The following is a 12,046-nucleotide window of genomic DNA, read 5'->3' on the forward strand; positions in this document are numbered from 1 at the left end:
ATTGAGTTATGATTACAAGTCTCTGTTGAAAGGCCCATGTTGATTTGAGAAATCTTTCCATTTTAACAATATTCGGGAAATGGTAAAGTGATTTATAAATAAGAACAAATTGTCAATCATTGAGAACTAGACAAAGGATAGTGGAAGATTGAATCTCATAAAGACTCGATTGATCTATTTAGTTTCAAACGTACAAAAAACATTTTCAGTTTAAAAAGAACTTTATTATTAAAACGTATATAACTTTTATAAATATCTAGAACCACTTTTGACAACTCATTACTTAACTAGAATGATAAAGATAACGATATTTATATTTTATTTTATTAAATATATATAACGATTTAAATTAATATTATATATATTTATACGCGTATTATACGTACATAGTTTTATACTTTTACTATACTTAAACTTTACCTTTACTTTATTTTTACTTTACTTTAACTTTAATAATTCACTTTAATAATTTATACTTTAATAATTCACTTTAATAATTCATACTTTAATAATTTACTTTAATAATTCATACTTTAATAATTCACTTTAATAATTCATACTTTAATAATTCACTTTAATAATTCAAAAATCTATTATAAATAGAATTCAATAGGTTTCATTATTTCATAGAAACTTGAAAATATTTTTCTCTAAACTCTCTCAATCGATTTACATATATATATTTACTCCGTATTATTTCAAGATATTATTAGTATACATAAAATATTACGACGGAGTGCTGTCCGAGTGATTTCGAAATTGTTTTTTGAGTAGGATAGGATTAAGGAAATTATGGGTTATAGCTATGGAGGTGATTGAGTATGGTTCATGGGTATGCTCGTGAGGTCAATATAGTGTTTATCATTTCCGTTGCGTCTACGTACCTTTCCTGCAATATTGAATCTCAATATTGATACGTGAGTACTCATAATTTTACTTTTACATACTAATAGTGTATCCCTAACTAGTGCTCGAGTATTTAGGATTATGCATGCTTGTACTTTTGATATTGCCCTTAGACAGGTTAGGTTGAATCTTGAATTAGTTACACTTGCGGTTGAGATAAGGTATAAGATATGCATGTCCTTGGAAAGCTAGCAAAAAATTAAGAGCTTTTCCTTTAGATATCGAATGGTTTCGATGAACGGATTAGAAGTTATAATCAATTGAATTTTCGATATTTTTATTAAAAATGATTATTATTATCGTCGTTTTTATCGTCGTTCTAGTTTTATCTTATTATTATCATTATTATTATCTTTATCAATAAAAGAGATTTATCATTAAAAATTGTTATTTTTTTTATTTATTAATATCGTTATTATCGTTAAAGTTATAATTAGTATTATTATTATTATCCAATTATTATTATTATTATTATTATTATTATTATTATTATTATTATTATTATTATTATTATTATTATTATTATTATTATTATTATTATTATTATTATTATTATTATTATTATTATTAGTATTATTATTATTATTATCATTATTAATATATATATCATTATTTAAAAATGGTTATTGTTATTGTTATTATTATTATTACTATATTATCATTAGGATAATTATTAGTATTATCGTTAGTAATGTTATAGTAACTATCATTATTAATATTAGTGTAATTAAAACAAATATTTGTAACACCTAATTATTTTGATTACTATTATTATCATTATTATGAACACGATATAAAAGACGATTAAAAGCTATTAAATGAAACGATTAGGAATAAATGAGTAAGAGTATCATGATGAAATTAAAATATTATATGATATTGATTTAGATAAAATTATCGTTCTTATTATTTTTAATCATTACTATTATTATTAAAAGTATCATTAGTATTAAAACTATCATTTTAACAAAAATTATCATTTTAATAAAAATGTCATTTTTACTATAAAATATCATTATTGTTATTATTTTAAATAGAATTATTATTTTTAAAGATAATATTAAAAATTATCGTAAATATTAAAGTTATCATAATTAGAATTATCGTTTTATCATAATGTCATCTTAGTAATTATAAATATTGATATTTTTATAATAATAATTATTATTACAAAATAATACAACTTTTACTTACTATCATTATAGATATTATTTTATCAAATAAATATGTGATACAAACATATTTTACTACGTGTAATAACTTACTTTAATAATATCCATCATATTATCTTTATGATATTAAATGAACCCTATAAATTTTATTACTTAATATATATAAAATTATATTTTATTATATAAATTTAATATAAAATTTTATTTATTAATAAATAAATTATATTATTTACTCTAATAAATCTTTTAAAATATTTAAAAATATAAAACGACGATATTTAAACTATATATTAATCATGTATAGATTTTTGGAAATTATTTTGAGACAAATTTACTTTTGTTGACTTTTGCATATTAGTCTCGAGCATTAGGATTGTGGTACACTATGACTTGACCTAATTTGTTAGACAAATATTGACCAACACATAAATATATATAATTAATTTAGGTTCGTGAATCTGAGGCCAACCTTGCACTTGTTCAATGACGTTATATGTATTTTTACTACGAAATACAGTATGGTGAGTTTCATTTGGCTTTTTACCCTTTATATTTTTGGGCTGAGAATACATGCGCAATTTTTATAACTGTTTTACGAAATAGACACAAGTACTTAAAACTACATTCTATGGTTGGATTATTAAACCGAATATGCCCCTTTTTAGTCTGGTAATCTAAGAATTAGGGAACAGACACCCTAATTGACGCGAATCCTAAAGATAGATCTATTGGGCCTAACAAACCCCATCCAAAGTACCGGATGCTTTAGTACTTCGAAATTTATATCATGTCCGAAGGAGGATCCCGGAATGATAGGTGATATTCTTATATGTATCTAGTTAATGTCGGTTACCAGGTGTTCACCATATGAATGATTATTTTTGTCTCTATGCATGGGACGTATATTTATGAGAACTGGAAATGAAATTCTTGTGGTCTATTAAAATGACGGAAATAAATGATTATGATAAACTAATGAACTCACCAACCTTTTGGTTGACACTTTAAAGCATGTTTATTCTCAGGTGTTAAAGAAATCTTCCGCTGTGCATTTGCTCATTTTAAAGATATTACTTGGAGTCTTTCATAGCATATTTCGAAGAACGTTGCATTCGAGTCATTGAGTTCATCAAAGATTATTATTAAATCAATTTATAATTGGATAGTGGATATTATGAAATGGTATGCATGCCTGTCAATTTTTGATGTAAAAAAAGTTTGTCTTTTAAAAACGAATGCAATGTTTGTAAAATGTATCATATACAGGTCAAATACATCGCAATGTAATCAACTATTGTGAATCGTTTATAATGTACATGAACGGGTCCTTTCAATCTTTCCTTATTCCCTCTCACTCATCATGCTAGCAAGAGTACCTATGTGTTTTTCTAGATTCAAAATGGAAGCTTGTTGAGTTCTTAATGACTGATCAAACCTCTCATTTTTTTGGGTTTGAGATGTTATAAATTGTGTTTGAGATTCCATTAGCTTTGCCATCATCTCTACTAGATTTGGCTTTTTCTCTTCGGTTTGCTGTGGTGGTTTATACAAGCTAGGTCTTTGTTGATTGAAAGTGTTGTTTTGAGTTGGTTGGTTATTCGGACTTTGTTGGTTGTACGAGTTATTGTTAGGTCCATTTGGATTGTAAAGAATGTTTTGATTTCGATAGAAGTTTGGCCTTGGAGGTTGATAATTATTTTGATAATTATTTCCCGGCCTTTGGTTCATGTAGGAAACATTCTCACGTTGTTCCATCATTTGCTCAATGTGACAATCTTTCGTTAAGTGTGGTCCACCGCATTGCTCACAACTGATTCGTATTGCGTGAATATCTTTATTCATCTTTTCCATTCGTCTCTCGAAAGCATCTATTTTTGCGGAAACGGAATCAAAGTCATGGCTAGAATCGGCTCTAGCCGCTTTAGATGAACAAAAGATATCTTTTTCCTGGTGCCACTCATGTGAGTGAGATGTTGTGTTATCAATAATCTTGTGAGCTTCAGTTGCAGTTTTCTTCATAATGGAACCACCAGCTGTTATGTCGATGTCTTTTCGTATAGCAACGTCGCATCCTTGGTAGAATATTTGTACAATTTGATAAGTATCTAAACCGTGTTGAGGACATCCTCTCAACAATTTTCCGAATCTTGTCCACGCCTCATATAGAGTTTCATTTGGCTTCTGCGTGAATGTAACAATTTCTCCTTGAAGTCTCATAGTTTTAGATGCCGGAAAGAATTGTTTAAGAAAATTTTCAACTAAAACATCCCATGTATCAATCGCCCCTTCAGGTAACGATTCTACCAAATCTTTGGCTTCTTCCTTTAAAGTCCAGGGAAATAACATGAGATAGATCTGTTCATCCTCCACTTCTCGGATTTTAAATAGAGTACAGATCCTATTAAAGGTACGAAGATGTTCGTTTGGATCTTCCTTCGGCGTACCACTATATTGGCATTGATTAGTTACCATGTGTAGGATTTGTTCTTTGATTTCATAATCTGGCGCATTAATGTCTTGCTTAATATGTGACGACCCGGAAATTTCTGACCAAATTTAAACTTAATCTTTATATGGTTTCAACACGCTAAGCAAAGTCTATTAAACCGAGTCTCAAAAATTTCGAACTATTTCGTATATTCAATTGACCTTCGACTGTTCCCGACGATTCACGAACCATTAATTGTAAATAGATATGTGTGTGTGTGTATATATACATGGTAATTGGAATGTATAATTTGTAGTATTATATGTTGTAATATATACATATATATGTAATAAAATTCAATATATTATATAATTGATAAATAATAATAAATTGTAATATATTAAATCAAGTTACAAATTTGAATATAATTATCATTACCTTCATCATTATTATCAATAGTAATATTAATATTAAAATCAGTATTATTAATATTATTATTTTCAATATATTACATATAGATATGAAATTGATATAAATAAATTATTATAGTATTATTATTACTAATATTACTATTATCATTCATAATATTAGTATTATTATAATTAGAATTATTATTATTCTTAATAATATTCTTGTCATAAATTTTATAGTTATTATTATCATGCTCATTAATAATAATATTAATATGATTACTAGTATATTATTATAAATTATTATTATTAAAAGTATTATTATTATAGTTATATTTATTAATTAATAAGATTAATCATAATATGTAAATACGGATATATATATATATATATATATATATATATATATATATATATATATATATATATATATATATATATATATATATATATATATATATATATATATATATATATATATATATATATATATATATATATATATATATATATATATATATAAATACACACACACTAATATATGCAGTTACAATATATAAATCAGTATTATTGTATAAATAATATAAATATTAACTTAGATTAATTAAAAATGGAATAATACAATTACAGAATCGAAATCAGCTTCCTGTCATTCTCAAACTATAATTAAAATTTGTTCTTGTAAATAATTTGTTACACATCTTTATCAGTTCGTACCAATCTATTAATCGCCTTCTAAATTTTTTTTTGTTTCTTCCTGATCAAAGATATTCCATCGATACCATCCACCAATCTGTTTCCCATCATTTTCAATTCTTTCACTTTCTATACTCTTCTTCTGTTGAAGATTCTCTGTCGATTTCAATTTTTTTTTATAAACAAAATCTGATAGAATCAAAATCAGATATATTAATTCGGTAAACTACAAAGATTATTAGATATTAATTAGATAAAGAATTGAAATCAGGTGGGCATCAACATCAATATTTTTTTTCTTATTTATCTGTCCTTCTTGTCCGATAAGAATAACATGTCGATCTCAAATCAGATATAAAACAAATTCAAATAGAAATCAGTAACAGAAAAATGTACGAATTTGTTACCTGTCATAATCTAACTTATTCTTCTTGTTTTCTTCTTTTCTTGTTTGAAGAACCCTGTGCGTTATGTTAAATGTCGACTTCACGAATCAATTCAAATCAATTATGATCATAAATATCTGTTAAAACATATATTCATTCTCATTATGCATATCAATCACTACAATGCGTAAAGAAAACAAAAATAAAGAGAGTTATAGATTTACATTCACCATCACGTCTTCTTTATTTTCCTTGCTTTTTTTTCTTTCTTCTGTTTGAATCATCTCAACCCACCATAACCTGCTTGAATTTTATTGTTCTCTGTTTCTTGAACCACCACAGCAAACCATCAACACTTACAACAATCGTTTTCTATTTTTGATTCAGAACAACAACAACACCATCATAACAAACATAACCTTCTTTCATCTTTTTTCTCTCTTTCTTTTCTTTTCATGAACCCATAACCATCGACCAAATCACCAATATTGAAAAATCACATCGACATCTCTTTTTTTTTTTATATATCCGCCATCATCATTAGCAAGTATTCAAACACCCATGTGTTGTGGGTTCCTGCTTCTATATATTACGATAAAAGGACTATGACAAGTACTACTAGCATGTTCTTTTCATTAGTGGTAGACAACCATCAATGTAATTTAACCTCACTTATTATTAAAGTTATTCTATGAGGGTAATGCTATGCGAATTGATTAAACCCAAATCATCACCACCGAATATTTTATTCACGTTTCCACTTGTAGTTAAAGATTTATGTGGACCAAGTTATCCCATTTAATTTACATGCCAATCTATATTAAGAATTTCGTTACAGGCCTTTTTTTATGTAGTTTGATATTTGGGCCGAGATCCCATTCATTTTCTGTTGGACTACTCGTCAGAAATTGTATCCATTGTTCAATTGATCCACAAGCATAAACCGAACCTCCTAGTGTTTTCTTTTTCTTTGGTTCGAATTCCAGCTACTGCTGTAGCTATCGTGTTATCTAGTAAACTTTGGGCCTCTTTAATTTATATGGATTTGAAATTTTAGCTTTTATCAAAAACCCACCATCCAATTGTTTATGGGCTGCACCTTTCATGTTTTGTTGGAGATTTCACGAAGATACTTTTGCTGCTACTTACGAATTTTAGTAAGGATAAGTATGATGATGATTCTTTGACCATGATGTATTATGATGATGTTTAGAATGAGGTTATGTTGATCATAATGATTTTGGTGATAAGAAAATGATATGGTAACTACTTGCCATAAGTGATACATAATAGTTTATGTTAATATTAATTAAAATGATAAGCGATAATAATAATGGTGACCGAGAATGATGGCGTCAAAATAGATGATGTTAAGGAGATAATAACAATACAGAAATGGTGATAAAGAATGATGATACTCGATGATCCTGATACGTGATATTTGATATTGATGATGATACATGAATTCGTGAAGGGAATGATGATATTATAATGATATAGTTACGTTGGAATAATTGTGATTAGGATTAAGAATGATGATGAAGATGTACCAGGAAGATGCAGGAGAAATAGGGAAACAAAAGAATATCGTTTATAAATGATTAGTATGGGATCAAACACAAAAAAGCAAAGTCAGAGTAATGGTTAGAGGGTTGGGTCTTTAATAAGAGGTCGTGGGTTCGAAACCAGACCAGGGTATATTTTTTTTAAAAGAAGTTGTCAATATTGGGCCGGGTGCTGGGTTAGTTGAAATTGAGCTTTAGGTATCAACAGGTTAAAACATTTAAACGTCAGATTTAATTAAAAACGTAAGTGTCATTCATTGGTTTAGTACGTGGATGTTAAGGAGAGGTCACAAGTTCGAGCCCGATCTGAGGCATTTTTTTTAGAAAAGCTTTGGAAGGTAGTTTTCAATATCAATATTTTATTATTATTATTATTATTATTATTATTATTATTATTATTATTATTATTATTATTATTATTATTATTATTATTATTATTATTAGATTACTTATTATTATTAATGAAATTTATAATATAATTATTAGTATTATCATTACAAACATTATTATTATTATTAGTACTATCTTTATCATTAATGTTAAAATTATCATTTATTATTAGAATTATCATAATTTTTATCATTATTATTACTAGTATTATATTATTAATATATCAAATGAAGATTTTCTATATAAAAATATATTTATGATAATAAAACCTAACCATATTAATTATCTATATAAAGATAAATATATCTAATTAAGTTATTAATAAAACACATAGTATAAAATAACAAATAAAATCACTAATAATATATATATTTGTTCGATTACCATTACATGTATTAATATACATGATTGAATATAGGTTCGTGAATCCGAGGCCAACCCTACATTGTTCAGTTCTGTCGTATGGATATTTTTACTACAAAATATCGTATTGTGAGTTCATTTGATTCCCTTTTACTCTTTACATTTTTGGGACTGAGAATACATGCGCTGTTTTTACAACTGCTTTATTAAATGCTTTTGAAATATATTTTGCACTGCGAATACATGAAATGTTTTTATAAATGTTTGACGAGATAGACACAAGCAAAACATTCCTCGAATAAATTATGTGGACATGATAATTACCACCGTTGAATTATGTGGACATGATAATTGCCACTGTTGAATTATGTGGACATGATAATTGCCATCGTTGAATTATGTGGACATGATAATTGCCACTATTGAATTATGTGGACATGATAATTGCCACCATTGAATTATGTGGACATGATAATTGCCACCATTGAATTATGTGGACATGATAATTGCCACCAATTGATGTGAATGTTATGTATCGAGAGAATGATTTTTATACACAGGTTATGTGTATTAGTTTTTATGCACGAGATATGTGTACGGTTACTAAGATTTTTGAAAAATGAATTGCGTACATGAGAAAGGTGTACTATATTTAAAATATATCGCATGTACATTACAGGTGGGTGTAGGATTCAGGCCCATTTGTACCATGCAGCATTTAAATCTTGTGGTCTATCAAAATGATAAATTTTATTATTTACGATAAACTTATGAACTCACCAACCTTTTGGTTGACACTTTAAAACATGTTTATTCTCAGGTATGAAAGAAATCTTCCGCTGTGTATTTGCTCATTTTAGAGACATTACTTGGAGTCGATCATCGCAATGGGACCAGATGTTGGTGACTTCGTCCAGATGGATTAGGACGGGGTATGACATAATAATGATGTGACTTTGGCCTGTGCATGTGGCTCTCATTTGGTCTTCCATACTTAGAGGTTCAGTTAGTTCCATAATTGAATTTGTTGAATACGAATCACTAGAGGATTCTGATTTAACGATTTGTAGTTTAGTAGGAATGATTAGTGGTTCAGGATCTTGGAATTGTCCTTGAATATCCTCCGGTTTTCAATTTTGAAGTCGGGTTCAAAAAATAGATTATCGGGAATTTGAATTGGAGTACTTGTTCGACTAGATGATGATTCTAAAGAAAAATCAACGGCCATAATATTGGCTAGATGTCTTGATCGAGTTATAGGTGGTGAACGTATGAAAGGTGGTGAACGTTTTGCTCGGTGCATTCACTGAATATCCTATTAGTTATAAAAGATAAAAATTATATAAGTTATCAAATTAATAGACTTTTCTGATTTTGCCCACGTTTTGAATAGCCAATAGATGCAGCAGATAGCCAGGATCCTTTAAATCGGAAGCCCACAACTCGCCACTAACAAATCCAACTATTACTACGAACCAGAAAATTTTGGATGTCTATAAATTTAACCGCTTAAAATAATTTTTCCGTTTTGAAATTTTAGAGAAAAAATAGAAAATTCTATGTCCTAAAAACTAGAGCGTCGAGAAATAAGAAAGAAAAAGAGCGCGTCGAAAAACGTCGAAAAATAAAAGGTCGAAAAATAAAAATAAGAAAGAAAAACGTCGAAACTTAAAAGTCTAAAAACTAAATCTAAAAAGTTGCGCCTAAAGGTATTAAAGCTTAAAAGGAATTCTATATCCAAAACGGCAATAACTTAAAAAGTACTAAAATCTTAAAATGGCGTCGCAAAATTCTAAAGCACCTAAATCTTAGTCTAAAGAAAAAGCACTTAAGGGATTTTGCGGCAAAGCATAAAAATATAGAAATAAAAATAAACTATGGCTTTTACTATATCTTAAAACTAGTTACGAGCGAAAAATATACAAATAAATGATTAAAATATACAATTTATAAAAAGATATAAAAAATAATAAAATTACTTATTTTTATAAAAATATTATTTTTATATTATTATTTTATAAAAGTATTAATTTATTATATTAATAAAACTAATTATAACTTAAAAATACAAAAATAAATAAAACTAAAACTAATTAATATAATAATTAATCCTAATTAGGGTTTAATAATAATAATAATTAATAATACTCTAACCCTAAACTGGTCGGACTAGGTATCAGGCGTGTCTCCTCAGCTCATGCAATCGCATGAGTTGAGGGTTAATTTTCCATGCGATCGCATGGTTCGTAGATCCAGGCCAGAAGTTGGGCTGCTACAGTTGGGCCCGATTACTTTTACGCTTTTTTTCTGTTTTTATATTTATATAAAATATTTATATAAATTAAATAAAACTTATATTTAAAAACTAAAATAGAAATAAAAATACTTTATAATTTTATATATTTTGAACAACTCTTAAAAATATATATATTTTGTTTTTCTTTTTATATTTTTGAATTTTAATATTTAAAACGTATTTTAACAAAAAGAAATTAAAACTTAATAAAAATCTTTTTTTATAGCGTTTCGCTTCGACGTTCCCCGGCAGCGGTGCCAAAAATACTTGATGTGTGCAGCGGTGTATATGAAATAGTTATATTTTTATTGCGAAATACTATTAAATACGATACAATTTTACACACGTTATTTATTTATATAGATGGGATATACCTAAACCTTGCTACAACACTATAGGCAGTGAACCTAATCGTACAGCAGTATAGTTTTTAGTAAGTCCGGTTCGTTCCACGGGGATAGAGTAAACAAGTTTAACGCTATAATTATTTTAACCTATAATTGTAAAAATATAAATATATGTATATATAAGTAGTATTATTATTATAAAATGGGGTTTTTACCGTTTAATGACCGGTTTGTCGATTTTATATTTTAAGCGTAAAGATAAATGACGATAATATAAATGAAAAAATTTAAATTGCAGTAATTAAAGTGACAGTAAATAAAGTTACGATGAAATATGAAATAAAAGTATTATGCTTATTTAAACTTTCGTAATCATGATGTTTGACGTTTTGATTTTAATTAATTGTTACCCGGGTTAATTGTCCTTTGTCCTGTATTATTTGATACCTATTTGGTTTTTGTCCATAATAGTCCATCGGTCATAATTATAAAATGCTCGTCAAATTAACCTTATTTCCGAAGTCAAATATTCCAACTAATTAGGGATTCGAACTGTAACAAGGTTTTAATACTTTGTTAATAATTACATCAGGTTATCGACTGCGTGTAATTCAAGGTTTTAATACTTTGTTAACAATTACATCAATTATCCTTGTATGTAATCCACCCCTGTTTTAATGAGATATGAATATTAATTTACCCACTTGATCAGAATAAATAATCAATTACCCAACCCGAATAATTAATTAAATGATCGTAAAAGATGTCGTATAAACGTCACTAAATAGAACATACATAATCATTTTAATAATTATTAGATTAACTAATTTGAAGATAGGTTCGATAGATTCCAATGAGTTGTCATTCGATTAGACAATACCCCCTACCTATTAATAGTCAATAGTCCAATGTTCACAAGTGTCGGTCTTTTGTCCAAACCTTAATTATGGTACAAAATCTAATAACCCCGTCTTAATATTTAGTCTAACATCACGATTACTTCGGCTCAAATAAGCATAATAATAACTTAGTTACGAGACATTAATTTAAAAAGGAAGAACATAGCTTACAGTGGTGATTAATCGCG

This window comes from Rutidosis leptorrhynchoides, chromosome 10 (assembly GCF_046630445.1).
Source record: "Rutidosis leptorrhynchoides isolate AG116_Rl617_1_P2 chromosome 10, CSIRO_AGI_Rlap_v1, whole genome shotgun sequence".
Lineage (NCBI taxonomy): Eukaryota > Viridiplantae > Streptophyta > Magnoliopsida > Asterales > Asteraceae > Rutidosis > Rutidosis leptorrhynchoides.